Source organism: Hyperoodon ampullatus (assembly GCF_949752795.1).
Source record: "Hyperoodon ampullatus genome assembly, chromosome: 7".
Taxonomy (NCBI): domain Eukaryota; kingdom Metazoa; phylum Chordata; class Mammalia; order Artiodactyla; family Ziphiidae; genus Hyperoodon; species Hyperoodon ampullatus.
Genome location: NC_136920.1, coordinates 76453741 through 76467729, shown reverse-complemented (window position 1 = coordinate 76467729; position 13989 = coordinate 76453741). Strand labels below are relative to the sequence as shown.

Below are 13989 nucleotides of genomic sequence, written 5' to 3'. Positions count from 1 at the left end.
TTCATTTAGAGGAAATCTGTGCAAGCCTCTGAAACCAAGAGGTATTGTATCAAAAGAGATAAGGTCACTAGACACTTATGTAAGAGCTACTTCTTCCTCAATGGCCACCATATAGTCATTTCTGACTATTACATTACCAAGAAGTAACAATGCACCTTTAGGAAACTAGTATGAAAGAAAAACATAATAAAATTTTTTGCAGGTGACTCTTTGATCTCATAGGTGTGTGTTAATTTTCCAAAGTTGGGACTGGATCCCGCCTTTACAAAATGCTCCTTGAAATATCGCATTGAAAATCTTCTCTTTTACTCCTTATTGTAAACACTGTATATGTTTTTAAGAAGACCAATAAAAAATATGGACTATGGGGCTTCCCTGGTGGCGCAGTGGTTGAGAGTCCACCTGCCGATGCAGGGGACACGGGTTCATGCCCCAGTCCAGGAAGATCCCACATGCCACGGAGCGGCTGGGCCCGTGAGCCAGGGCCGCTGAGCCTGCGCGTGCGGAGCCTGTGCTCTGCAACAGGAAGTGCCACAGCAGTGACAGGCACGCGTACCGCAAAAAAAATATATATATATATATATATGTGTGTGTGTGTGTGTATATATATATATATATATACATATATATATGTGGACTATGAAATTATTTTTCCAGTAGTGAAATTATGGAGAATATGACTTGCATTTCTACTGTATTCCCGCAAAAAGAGGAAGTCCTTTTCCACAAAGACTGTCATCAATGTTAACTCTGGGAAAAAAGTATTTGTAGTTGTCTCATGCTTTGTGGTGAGAGACTCTCACTTTTCCCCGTCTCTATTGTGGGAAACAGGGCACACTTTGGGCTGAGAATTCATGCTGTGGTCGGAAAAGAAAGAAACGAAAAATACCCTCCTTAACACTGCTCTTTAACAAGTTCAGCAAATGGGCCTCAGGCATTCTAAACAGCAGCAATTAAAAAATAACTTTAGATTTCATACATTTCTTCCAGTAGGATGAAAAGCTGAGGTATGTTAACTTTAATTTTATGGTTTGGGTGAATACAGAGTTCGATTACTCCCTGTCAAAGCAGAAATCAGCCTTTTACAGGGAATAAGTGCTAATTAAGCAAAACAGAGTAAGCATGTTATATGAAGTATATTTGTTTCTTTCCTGTGCACTGTGGCTGCACAAGCTCTAACCACAGTTTCCGGAGGGACCATCAGTGCTCCCTAAGAATGCCAATGCAGTGTTCCGTCCAGTTAGTGGGGGGCAGAGACCAGTCAGAATGCTGATGCTTTCCACAAAGGAGATGGGGCTAGGGAGGCAAATGCAATCAGGGAGTATTACCTCTGTCTTGTGTGCCTGCTACAAAACAGTGTCCTCTCAAGACTACTCTATCCCTTCTTTGCTTTATACGTGTATGTGTAAGTTTGTGTAGGTAAGCTTTACAAGTCTCTCATAAGAGAAAACTAAAAATGCCCAGGAAAAAGACAAAACTGCTTCAACAGAGAAAGGTCTCCCTGTTCCAGTTGAAGAGGATATAGAGTTAATAACAGGAAATATCCATCCCCTGAAACTGTAGGAAACATGGATGCTTCCACAATTTACTCAAGGTCTCACTGACCAGGCTGTAATTTTAATTATTATTTCTTATGATTATGGTAGATAAAAAGTCTCAGTAGTATGCTAAAACTCTTTAACACTTGTTGACCTTTTTTCTTGATAGCTTTCCTCCTGCCAGGCTCCAGCCAACAGTAGCAGTAACAGATATCCAGATCTTAAGAGGATAGAAGTATAATGGTGCACTGAATATGGAAAGGAAGAACCAGTAATGGTTCCTATACATTCATAACGCGAATCAGCATCAAACTAAGGAAAAAAGCTTCCCCAAGAAGAAGTTGACAGCAAATAGTTTCGCCTCTTAATGCATTGAGGAAACAACTTTGAAGTTACCCGTAGCCACCACTTCTGAAGCGACCAGTAGCTTTGCAACTATTAGTTTACTTGTATTAGATTAATTTATATTAGAGTTTATTTAATGTAATTGCTCACAAATTTTAAACCATTTTGTAGAGTAGTGTTCTGTATCTGTTTAAATGAAATGCTTTCCTAAGCTCAAGATCAGTGTTTTTATGTTGTGTAAATTATGAAATTACTGTGGAATATCTGGTAAACTTGATAGGAAACCCCAGATGTCAGCACTTTGCTGGGCAAGATTTAAAGTGGCCCACACCATTAGCCCTCATCAGGAGCAGTAGCAGTGGGCTAAGTCATAAGGGCACGCCCATCCATTACATTCACCCAGGATACCGTGAGTGAGAATCAAAGGGCAGTGAGACAGAGACCTCTGTGCTCAGATTCCACTGCCAAGAAATGGCCTAAGTCAGCTCTTGTTGTTGAAGAAAATAACCCTTTAGGAATCAGACTGAATCCTATTTTAAGTTTTAGAGGAGGAAGGATACTATTTAAACATTGATGAAATGTGCCTCTCTTTTTTTATCAGCATAGAAATTTATTTGAATTCAAAAGAATATGGTTATATTTAGCATAGTGTAATAATTATCTAAAGCACGTATCATCGCCGGCTCTGAAACAGTTCTAAAGATGTCATTCTTTTGAAGTAAAAAATATGCAGTAAAAATGTACAAGGAAGCAAAAATATGAAAAAAACAGTTTGCTGAGTATGGGAAGTTGTTACAAGAGGGGCACACCAAGATAATTGTAAGAGTCCAAATTACATAACATGCAGCAAGGAGTTCTCTTGCTTTAACAACTCCTAGAAAATAAACCAGTAATCTCAATGCAAGAATATCACCACTGGGATAACAGGACAAATTTTCTGAGGCACACAGGTAGTAATTCACTATACTTCCCCTTTCTCTAATACCTTTTCTCACACCAATTTCTTTTCTTTCCTCGAGGATAGATTTTATCCTGTTGAAAACAATTTTAGTTTTATTTGTAAAGTGGAGTAAATAATATCCTGAGTGAAGTAGGCAGCGTTTTAGCTGAAGATGCTCAGGAATCAAACTTTTGAAAAAGGCCAATCAGCTAGCTAGCTAGCAGTTACCATCAGTGGCTTGCAGAAAAAAAAATTACAGATGATATGTTTGTTAAATAGATAAAAAGAATAAGCAGTTTAAAATGGGTGAAAAATCCCAGGATCTATTGTGACCTAGACCAGAGGTCCCTAACCTTTTTGGAACCAGGGACCGGTTTCCTGGAAGCAAATTTTTCCAGGGAGGGGAGGCGGGGTGTGTGGGGTTCAGGCGGTAATGTGAGCCATAGGGAGCGGCAGATGAAGCTTATAGCTGGCTTGCTTGCGACTCACCTCCTGCTGTGCAGACCAGTTCCTAAGAGGCTGTGGACTGGTACCCGTCCGAGGCCAAGGGGTTGGGGACCCCTGACCTAGACACTCAAAAGCAGACAGTTGACCTTTGACTAAGCCCATTTTCCTGTGGAGTGAGCCATAAGGGGCTCCAAGACACAGTTTGGTTTCAATGTTTCAGTGTTCACAGCCAGAGGGCAAACTCAGAATGTCTCCTCCTCTTGCAAAAACTGGACCACGAATGAGAAGTAGCCCTTCACGCACAACATCCCTGCAGATCTGATGGGCTTGACTGCCCAGAAGGATTGGGCTCTTCGTGCTGGTAGCAGAGCCTCATGCTAATCCCAGATCCTTAGCCATGAGTGTTGCTCCAAATCCGCCCTGATAGTAATTAGCCAGGTGAACTCCATCCATCACCCCAGGTACAGGATTGTAAGTGTCACTTGACCAACATCGTCCTAAGCTCGTATTTAGGATTTTAGCCAAGAGTATTGGGTCAAGCCCTAACCTGAGTCCCAGATTCATAGCTTCAGCAGTTCCAATCCTACTAATAGCTAACAGCAAGTGTTTGCAGATCTTCGAAGCCTGGCCAGTCCCAACAGCTCCACGATGCACCACATGGGAGCCCATGCACCACAGCAGCTCAACCCCTCCCATCCTAAATGTGAGGTTGCCAGACCGAGCCGTTCCCACACCACCAGAAACAGGGGCATCCGAGAAAACTGCTCCCATTTTCTCAACTTCTTTGGCCAATTCTCTCAAAACCACAGGATCAACAGTACTAGAATCTATTAATAGTCTTTCTTCACTTTTTTTTGATTCCATTTGCTCCAGTATAAGCTTCTAGCGCATTGATGCACTGTAATAATTCTGTCACCTTTTTCGGCTACATCCGCTGCAGAAGACACTACCGGGTTCACTTGCATCTAGCAGCTCTTTGCATGCATCAGGGAACACATCAGCAATAGTGAGTGGCTAGCCATGTTTCAAGAGCTCTTTTGCCATTGGATTCCCCACGTTGCCTACTCCAATGAATACAACTGGAGTCTTGGAAGCTACTGACCTAGAACACAGCGCTGCAAGGCTGGCCACCGATGGCTGCTGTGGACGACTCCCTGTACCAGAGGCAGGAGGTGGCTCCACGGAGACGGAAGGAGGCTGACACGTTGCCCGCGCCCCTCCTTCCCACGGTGACCTCCTCGACTCCCGGCTCACCCACTGGCTGCTATAGGGTGCATGGTGCGGAGGGCCGGCTCGGCTGTGGCGATTCTTAATACCTCTTTGGTACTAGGTTACACATACAATTTCACCTAGTGAGCGATTTAACAGAAGGAATTTTTTTCTACGGCATTTTTGTGGCACAGCAGATAGAAGTGAGGTCACTATTTCTTTGAAAAACTGAACTAAAAATTTATAGAAAGTCATGATTCATTCTACAAATATGCTGAGTCAAAGAAATGTGGAAATTGATGCGATGGAGGAAGAGCGCTAGACTTCCCTGATGCTCAACTGGGACCTTTCTTCTGGTGTCCGAACATGGTTGTGTAACTCCTTTAATCCCAGTGGATTTTCCAAAAATTCCAGAATCTTCAGATTTTGGTAGCCCCTGTTTACTGCCTTTGCCCCCCCATGCCAAACCCCCACCCCACCCCGCACACATTTATTTTTTGCCAGTTGTCCTCCGGGGGGCTTTTCTTTATATAGTTATTGCAGCAGTTTGTTAGACTACTGACCCCCAGTGAAAATGCCCCTCCCCCCGTTTTCTCACCCTGTGTAGTTTTGTTCCACCTTGACCTGGGTTTGGTCACATGACTTGCTTTGGCCCAATGGCATATCAAGAGCTGAAGCTTGGAGAGTACTCGTGCTTTAGGGCTTGTCCTCATGGAAACCTGACATGTTAGGAAGCCTGGCTAACCTAGTGGAGAATAGGCCCAGGCCACAGCCAGCATCAATGGCCAGACATGTGAAAGCAACCAGCCCCAGTCCAGCAACCAGATGATGGCAGCCTCAGTAGTCACCTCAGGTGAAAGCAAGATAGATCCACCCAGGGGATCCCAGCCCATTCTGCTGATTCACAAATTGTGAGGAGATAAAGTGCCTGCTGTTTTAAACCACCAAGCTTAGGAGTAGTTCATCACACAGGAAGAGATATAACTATCTTCACCGTTAGATTATCTTCCCATTTTATACCATGTTTCCCCTCAAACCACTGCTCCTTTATCCAAGATTCTAGAAAAGAAATAACAACTGATGAGGCTGACAGAGCCTTAACATTTTTTAAAAGCCTTATAAACTTTTAAAATAACTATGTTAATAAAATCAATATTTATTTGATCACAAAATTATTTTCTTCAGTTGCCTTAAGAAGTAATGCAGAATTGTACTAAGTTTATAAATCTGGAGGCTCTACAAATGTGTTATTCCTTGGATTCAAGTCCTAGTGTACTTTATGTGGGCATTCACGTTTGCAAAATGATTCCAGGAAATTTGCGATTTCATTTTACAACTTTGGCCTAAGGAGTCTTATGATATTTTACCTGAGAAAAATAATACATTAATTCCACTTTCAGCTATTAAACCCATGGCTTCCTGTATTTTCTAAATTCCCTATCAGTAAAGAAGACTACGTATAGCGTACAAGACTGTCATGATTAAGAGGAAGGTAGTACAGAAAGAACCTGTCAAATTAGGCATTGCCCAGTCATGTCAGTATACTAACGTGGGGAGCCACAGGCAGCTTGAAGCCTGGAAAAAAGACAGATACAATGTAATGATTATCCTAAGGATCCGGATAATGATTCCTATGATTTTCTTTTAAATATTAATGGCAGAGGATTCTGGGGAAATGATGGTGGCTACAGAGAAGATTTTTATCCCTGAATATGCCACCCCTCCCCTAAATACACAAGCCCCCACCCCCACAAAGAAGAAAGAAAAGCATCTAGAATAGCAAGATCAAAAACCCACAGACAACATCTACAACAAGGTGTCCACATTAACTGCAACATACAGCCAGGTAGGAACAAATCAACAACAGGAAAAAGACCTACATATGTGTATCCCAAGGTGTGTGGGAGGAAGACGAGGGAAGGACTCTCTCTCTCTTTCAGGAGAGCCAAAGGTTACTATGGTTCAAGAACTCACTGAGATTGAAAAACTCACTGAGAACAGCGACAGAAACCGGGAGTGAACGTTGCAGGCTCCACTTTGCAGCTGAGTGCAAGAACTCTGAAATGTTCTGAGGATGCCAAGTGTTCTGGGGTCTGTGAAACCTTGACACCTATCAAACCAAAGCACCATTCCAGAACAAATCCCCATACTCAACGAGGACAAGAAAGAGGAGCCCTGGGTAAACGGGCAGAGGAGGGCCGAGGAGGAAGATTTTAGAAATTTTAAGGTCATTTTTAAAAATTATGTTGTGAAGATAATAGAAGATAGTGAGCCCTGGAGTTCTGAAGCTAGAAATTATATTCTGATCTATGATTCCCTCCTAAAGTGGAAACTTATTTCATTTAAAAATGAGTGACAGAAGAGTATTCCACTCACATCCTGTAGAAAATCAGTGAGAAAAAGAAAGAAAAAAGAAGGGTGAAAAGAAAGTTCCAGCAAATCCTGAAAACGTGACAGAAAGACACGTCCACAGAACAAATGAAATTTATTGCCTGATATTGTGGAAAAAGTAAAAGAAATTTTAAAAGGAATAGAAACTGGCTTTAAGAAAAACATAAAAGAAATTAGAAAAAATCAGAAATGAAGTGATTGGAGAATAGCAAGATTTGAAAAGGTGAAAAAATTCAGTAAGTAATTTGTTTAAAAAAAATCATGTCTCGAGAGAAGGTTAAACTAGAAGGAACACAAGTTTGAATAAACACAGTGGATAATGCCTCCTTGGAGAAATAGCTGATTTCAAATCCAGCATAAGAAACGAACTAGATGTTCCTGTTACACCTTGTCGTACAAGAGAGCTGGGAAGACTTCAAAGACTACTGTGGTTGTGTGGAAAGGACTCAGGAGCCAACTTGAACAGGATCCGTGAACCTAAGAGGGGACAATCTCTGCATCGATATTTATAACAACCTCACTGAAAACAACAACAAAGAAAGAAAATACCTCATTAGTCATCTTCGGAAGCTACTTTGCAGTCAACCTTTCTCTCTCCTGTTTTTTCTTTTTTTGTAAAACTGGTAAATAAAATAAAAGAAACATTTATTCTTCCTTTCCTAATTAAACTGTAACTCAGGGCAACCAAGTAGTTGATGAAATAATCTTCTAGCTAGTAAATGAATAATAATCTAATTAGTAGAATATCACCATTTGGTACCCTTAATAAATTAATGGATCTAGACATTGATCATTAATGGCTGCAACGTCACAGTAAGACAGACACTTTATAGTTCCTTTTGGAATTCATCAATATTATCTATGAAGTAAACTTGACAAAAAATCACACCTGAATTATGTCAGTGCTCTAGATCTATCTACCAACTGACAGTAAATACATGGGCCAAAGGAGCATGATAAATATAGAAGCATAAAGGGGATGCAATCAGCATAATCCAGACAGTTGGGAACCCTACTGGATGAATGCTTTGAATTCAATGACAAATACTTGCAAGAAAAATGAGCAAATTGAGTTCTTTTTTTTTTTTTTTTTTTTTTTTTTTTCTGTATGCGGGCCTCTCACTGCTGTGGCCTCTCCCGTTGCGGAGCACAGGCTCCGGATGCGCAGTCTCAGCGGCCATGGCTCACGGGCCCAGCCTCTCCGCGGCATGTGGGATCCTCCCAGACCGGGGCACAAACCCATGTCCCCTGCATCGGCAGGCGGACTCCCAACCACTGCGCCACCAGGGAAGCCCAAATTGAGTTCTTTTAAACCTATACTTTAAAAGAAATTGTGTTTGGATCAGCAATCAAATAAATAATGGTTATTAAAATAAAAATACATTTATAGGACAACCAAGGAAACATGAACTGACTGGCTATTTGTTGATATTAAGGAATTATTATTATTTGCGGATGTGTGATAATGACATAGTTGAGCTTAAAAAGGGCAGTTCTTGCATTTTAGAAATATGTATACTGACGTTTTCACTGAGAAAAAGAAATCTGGGATTTGCTTTAAAATTGCTGGGGATTATGGTGGTAGTAGTAAGAGAGGGTATAGAGAAAATATATTGGCCTGAAATTGACATTTGATGAGAACAATTGATGAAAGTTTCTACTTCTTTCTTTTTACTTCTGTAGATGTTTGAAATTTTCCATACTAAAACATGTTTTATAAATGTAGATGGCTTGCAATTTGCTCTTCTGAGCTCTCAGAAGGCAAAAAGCCATTCTTAAATTAGGAGCTTTCTTCTCTAGCCAAGAATTCTAATGATAATTGTGTCCCAACTGGCCAGTGCACTCAGATTGCTCTGAGATCTGTTGGTGGAAAAAAAATCAGCACAAACAATAAAGAGGCTCTTTAGTCTTAGAAGAAAACAACAAAGAGTAAAGGCTGCTGCTAGGTCTAGGGCAATAGTGTAGCATCAGTATAAGGCAAAATATTAGTTTCTTCCAAAATCCACTTGTTACTACTGTGTATACTTTTGCAGCAAAATATCTTTTCTACATTGTCAGCATTAAAGTAAATTTACTATTTAGGTGGCATTTAAATTATCATATGCTCAAAGCCTAGAAAGAATCCCCTAGGCTGAAATGACATTAAATCTTATTTTGGCCGTTGTAGTGTATTCTCCAGTCCTACTTGCTTTGTCTATAACTGTCCTAAAAAGGTGTGAGGAGATCTGCCAATATTAATGCCAGGATTCAAAATGAGTTCTTTTCAGCTTGCTTCCTTCAGGATCTTCTGCCCTCAGACCCATGTATTTACTTAATGCCTCAGATTATTGTCTATGTCACATCTTTCCAACTAGAAGACAAGCTCCTTTAAGGGCAGTGACTAGTCTCATCAACATCGAATTTACTCCAACACTAGTGCTTTCAAAATGTGTGTTGCTTAGTATATGTCTGACCGTAAGAAGTTATAGAAACAATTCTACCCTAACTAAATAATAATGATACTACTACTACTATTTCTACTACTACTGCTAATAAAATGTATGAAATAGAGTATACATGGGAAAATAAAGATAACACTGGAAATCCCAGACTATAAAATGAATGATCCCAAAGCCACTGGCCAATCCATTGACTGTAAACAGTTACTTGTGAATTGGTCAACATTTAAATGCATAATTGAGAGAAGGGTTAAAACAAATTTTATTACCAAAAAACACAATTTTTATACCTACAATTTTTGAGCTCAACTAACCTGTAGTTTTCACAGAAATAGATGAGATTCAAAGTATTCATTCAGGTTCCTAAATGATCCATTCCCTATCTTTCCTTATGAAACAATCAGTTATAACTCTAATAATTTGTCAAGGATTCACCAATCTCTACTTCCTTTATTTTCCAAGGTTTGGTATCATTACAAAATCAAGTCCTTTGGCGGAATTTAATAGTTTCAAAATCCCTCATCAGTATTATTCACTGGGATAAAATAATATGAAAATTTAACAAACACTGACTATGTGCTGAGAAATGATCCTTCAGTGATTCACTCAAGGTGGAGACTAGCATTCAGGCTGCACCTGAGGTAGAATTTGAATTCCAAAGTGGACCTTTAAACCACAGCTCATCTTCTCTTTCTAAAACCATTAGAAATAAGCCTGTTGCCTGACCTTTGAGATTCTGCCAAGAGACCATATTTACATCTTTTGTCTCTTTTAACTTCCCTAGTCCCCTTCTCTACTTTCAGAATAGTGATTCCCAGATAAGTACAATGAGTTCAAACAGTGTGGTTAAAGGGGTAATTAGTCTGCTCTGCAGCCAAGTTACTCACAGAATAAATAAGTTGGCTTTCACAGTTGTTAGTTTCTTCCTGGGCTTTGTTTAGAGGGGTCTCAGCTCAAGCAAGCAGCCTGTCAGCAGCCTGAAATAACTCTGTGGAAATCTAATGGCATATATGTAAAATATGTCTATGAAACCTTTTATTCAATCTTAGGTGCATAATTTTACTACTTCTTTAGGCCTGGAAAAGGATATTCAGCTACAAAAGGACAGAAAAGAAAATGTGTATAATACCTCATGCCTGCCTCACACCCTAAAACCTTATTTTACCCCTGTTTCATCAGAAAATGATGTATGCTGTAAGAACATTTTTTTAATTATTTGATCAAATATTTAAGTGCACTAAGTCTCTGTATTTATTAAAGCAAATATAGTTACCTTTCTGTCCCTTTCTAAAAGAAAGCAAAAGATACAGTTCTTTTTTCTTAAGACTCAGGGTTTATGGATATTAATTATTACACTATATTGACGCCCAGACATGTTTATAGGAGGCTTTTGAGACATACAGAGCTATTTATTCCCATACCAAATGGCACTTCTTTTTCCTCTGCCTTCTGCTTGTATTTTTTCTGTTGCGATTATATCCTACTGAGGCTGCTACATGTCTTTGTTTGATTTGAGGTTCTGAAGCTAAGACTGTATACTCTCCTTTTTACAGAATAATAATGGGTTTTATGACTGTTTGCCTTCAGAAGCCTCCTTTTCCACTCATTCTCATTTCATATCTATGGTGAGGTGTCTAAAACAGATGAGTTAGTTCTGAACTGGTGATATATAAATCAATTATTATTTGATTCATATTCAAAGCAGCTCCTCCTAAAATAGTGGCCTTCCTGCCTGTGGGATGTAGTCTAACCTACTGCCTGGATCTACACCCACCAACATCTATATTTTGTCTATTGTTACCTTGGACACTTGTAGGAACTGAGTGAGTTTCTGTTTCTATAGTGTCCATTGACAGACAAATGAATAAAGAAAATATGGCACATATGTAGAATGGAATGTTATTCAGCCTTAAAAAATAAGGGAATCTTGCCATTTGCAACAACTTGGATGAACCTTGAGGGCATTATGCTAAGTGAAATACGTCAGAGAGAGAAAGACAAACACTGCATAATCTCACTTTTACGTGTAATCTAAAAACGCTGCTCTCACAGAAACCGAGTAGAATGCTGGCCGTCAAGGGAGGGCTGGGGAGTGGAGGAAATGGGGAGTTGTTGGTCAAAGGGTATAACCTTCCAGTTATAAGATGAATAAATCCTGGGAGTCTGATGTACAGCATGGTGACTATAGTTAACAACACTATTGCATACTCAAAAGTTTCTGAGATAGTAGATCTTACATGTTCTCATCACACACACACACACACAAAGGTAATTAATTGTGTAAGGTCATGGATGTGTTAACTAACCTTATTGTGGTAATCATTTTGCAATATATACATGTATCAAATTATGATGCTGTACACCTTAAACTTATACAGTGTTATATGTCAATTACATCTCAATAAAACTGGAAAGAAGAAAAAGATTCACATGGAGAAGGGTAAGGCTGGTAGAAAAAAGCCACCGCCTTGAGCAGTACCGAGGTGGGCGGAAAGCCATGGGGCTCTATTAGCACTGCTGGGGAGGCTCTGCTCCCACGTGTGGGGAGGGGGTAGGACAGCACAGCTGTGATCCTTATTGCAGACCCTAGGCAGCCTCAGGCAACTTTTCAAAGTTAGATGCTGAAAACCAATAAATGAAATTATAAGGAAGAATTACAGAAATGTCTTTATTCTACTTCTGGTCCTCTTGGCAACTTTTTCCATCTAAAAGCTGCGCCCTGCAGTTCTCAAAGCAGGAACATTAACATGGACCAGAAGTTTCCAAACTTTTCATCATCAACCCCTACACCAAAAGAAAAGTTGAAATTTTATGACCCCTAGTATATGAAGTATCTTGTGTGTTTTTAATATTTATCAAGAGAACATTTAACGGTTACCTACTATGTGCCAAGAGAAAATAAAAATAAGACACAGACTTTAAATGCAGACTTTGCTCCGGTATTATTCTTCCTTTTAACTTCAGTATAAGAACTATTGAGCTATTTCCTGTCCCAGTAAGGGGATAAGCAGACGATTACAGAATCCTGTGATCTCTTCCCAAGTTTGCAACTATAGGGTTGGTCCTAGAATTGCTCAATAACTTTGTATTTTGATTTAAGGGGAAACTAAAAGAACTTCCTGTCCCAAAGTAACTCTGCTTTGCGGAGACTGGAGGTGCCGTGCAACTGACTCAAGATACTGTTTATTTGTTTAAACAGTTAAATAAGTAGTTTCTATTTAACAAGTGAGCACAAATTTTCACAACAGTACCTACCCCATGACATAACTCAGACAAAAACTCTGAGGGAAAGGAAAACTATATGGGCAAAAAGTCCAGGTTCCATCCACTGTACGTGGGATATTGATAGGCTTGTAAAACTTACAGAGGTACCTGGGGGTACCCAGGAACCCTGGGTATTTAGTATACAGATCAGCAAAGGATGGTGGAAAATAAGACGACACCAGGTCAGGGGAGAAATTAAGCAGGTGAAGCTGGTCCTTTATATTCTTTTCCCTTCTGATACACCACTGCTCGTTCATGTCCAGAATATGTTCTGTATCCTCAGTAGACCTACACACACACACACACACACACACACACACAGACACGTGTGTAGCACACAAACATGCACACATGCATGCATGTACACATACATGGAGTCCCCAGTCTTCTCAGTTAAAATTCAGCTTGTAGTAACTAAAGAAAATTTATAATGCCCTATATTTTATAGATTTTAAAAATACTTGCACTTTAATAGAAAACTTTTAATGTCTGAAAATCCCTTCTGACGAAGGAAGTTATTTCTGATATTGGAGGTTGACAGTTTCACAGAGATAACTTCAGGAGCACAGAGACATGCCTGACCCTCTCCCCATGCACCATCTGGGGAGAATTCACCAACACAGAGGCTCAATCCCTCTGCTAAGTCAAAATCAAGTATACCAACATCATTATTTCACAGAGAATACCCTACCTCATGTTAGGCATTCATATGTATTTTATTTGTTGAAGAGAGGAAGAAGATATAAAGGAGGGAATCATCCGAAATTACAGAGTACACCATTTAAGTCAATATAGATATTTAAATTTAAGGTAAAATTCAATGATAATTTCAAATTATATGTGGAGTTTTATTTACTAAAGAATATTTTGCAAAGTTCAACTCCTATTTTAACTTATATTTTCAGAGAAGGTATTTGGTCCAAATGAAGAATACCTTCAATCATTGTTCTTTTATTGCAAGCAAAAAAGGATTTATACTTCTTTTCATGAAATATGGTTGTTTGACAACAGAAGGATAAATATTTTATATTTTTAGAAACAACAGTCAGGCTACTGATATTCTTAATTAGTTTTAATAAATATGAATGCTTCTTATCATCTACTCTTTAGCTTGTACCTGAGGAGTTGAATACCTCCGGGAAGATATGTGCTCCAGACCCGTAAATATGCAGTTCACAGAGCCCACCACCAGAGGGCAATAAAGAAGTCAAATCTTGAAACCATGGAGTGAAAATAGTGGGAGTTTAAATAAAAGCAACATTTCACAGTATGCTTTTCTGACCAACGTTATATCTAATAACTTAATGGATTGTATGTACATGGATTCTGAAAAGTCAGCAGCACACGTCACTGGTCAATTTCTATGATAAGGAGAACGTAATTGGAGTGTAGAAAAACAGTATACTTACATCTTAAA

At 39.4% G+C, this 13989-nt stretch overlaps 2 pseudogenes across 2 annotated transcripts in view; both read right to left on the bottom strand.

Moving 5' to 3' along the window:
• LOC307055611 (centrosomal protein of 78 kDa-like) overlaps nt 1-13989 on the bottom strand; it is a 207642-nt pseudogene that overhangs the window by 174238 nt on the left and 19415 nt on the right. The window lies entirely within an intron of this gene.
• Nucleotides 3513-7431, bottom strand: LOC307056576 (3-hydroxyisobutyrate dehydrogenase, mitochondrial-like; annotated as a pseudogene). Its single transcript has 2 exons — nt 7420-7431; nt 3513-4534 (listed from the first exon to the last, which is right to left on the bottom strand). The product of its transcript is annotated as a 3-hydroxyisobutyrate dehydrogenase, mitochondrial-like (transcript).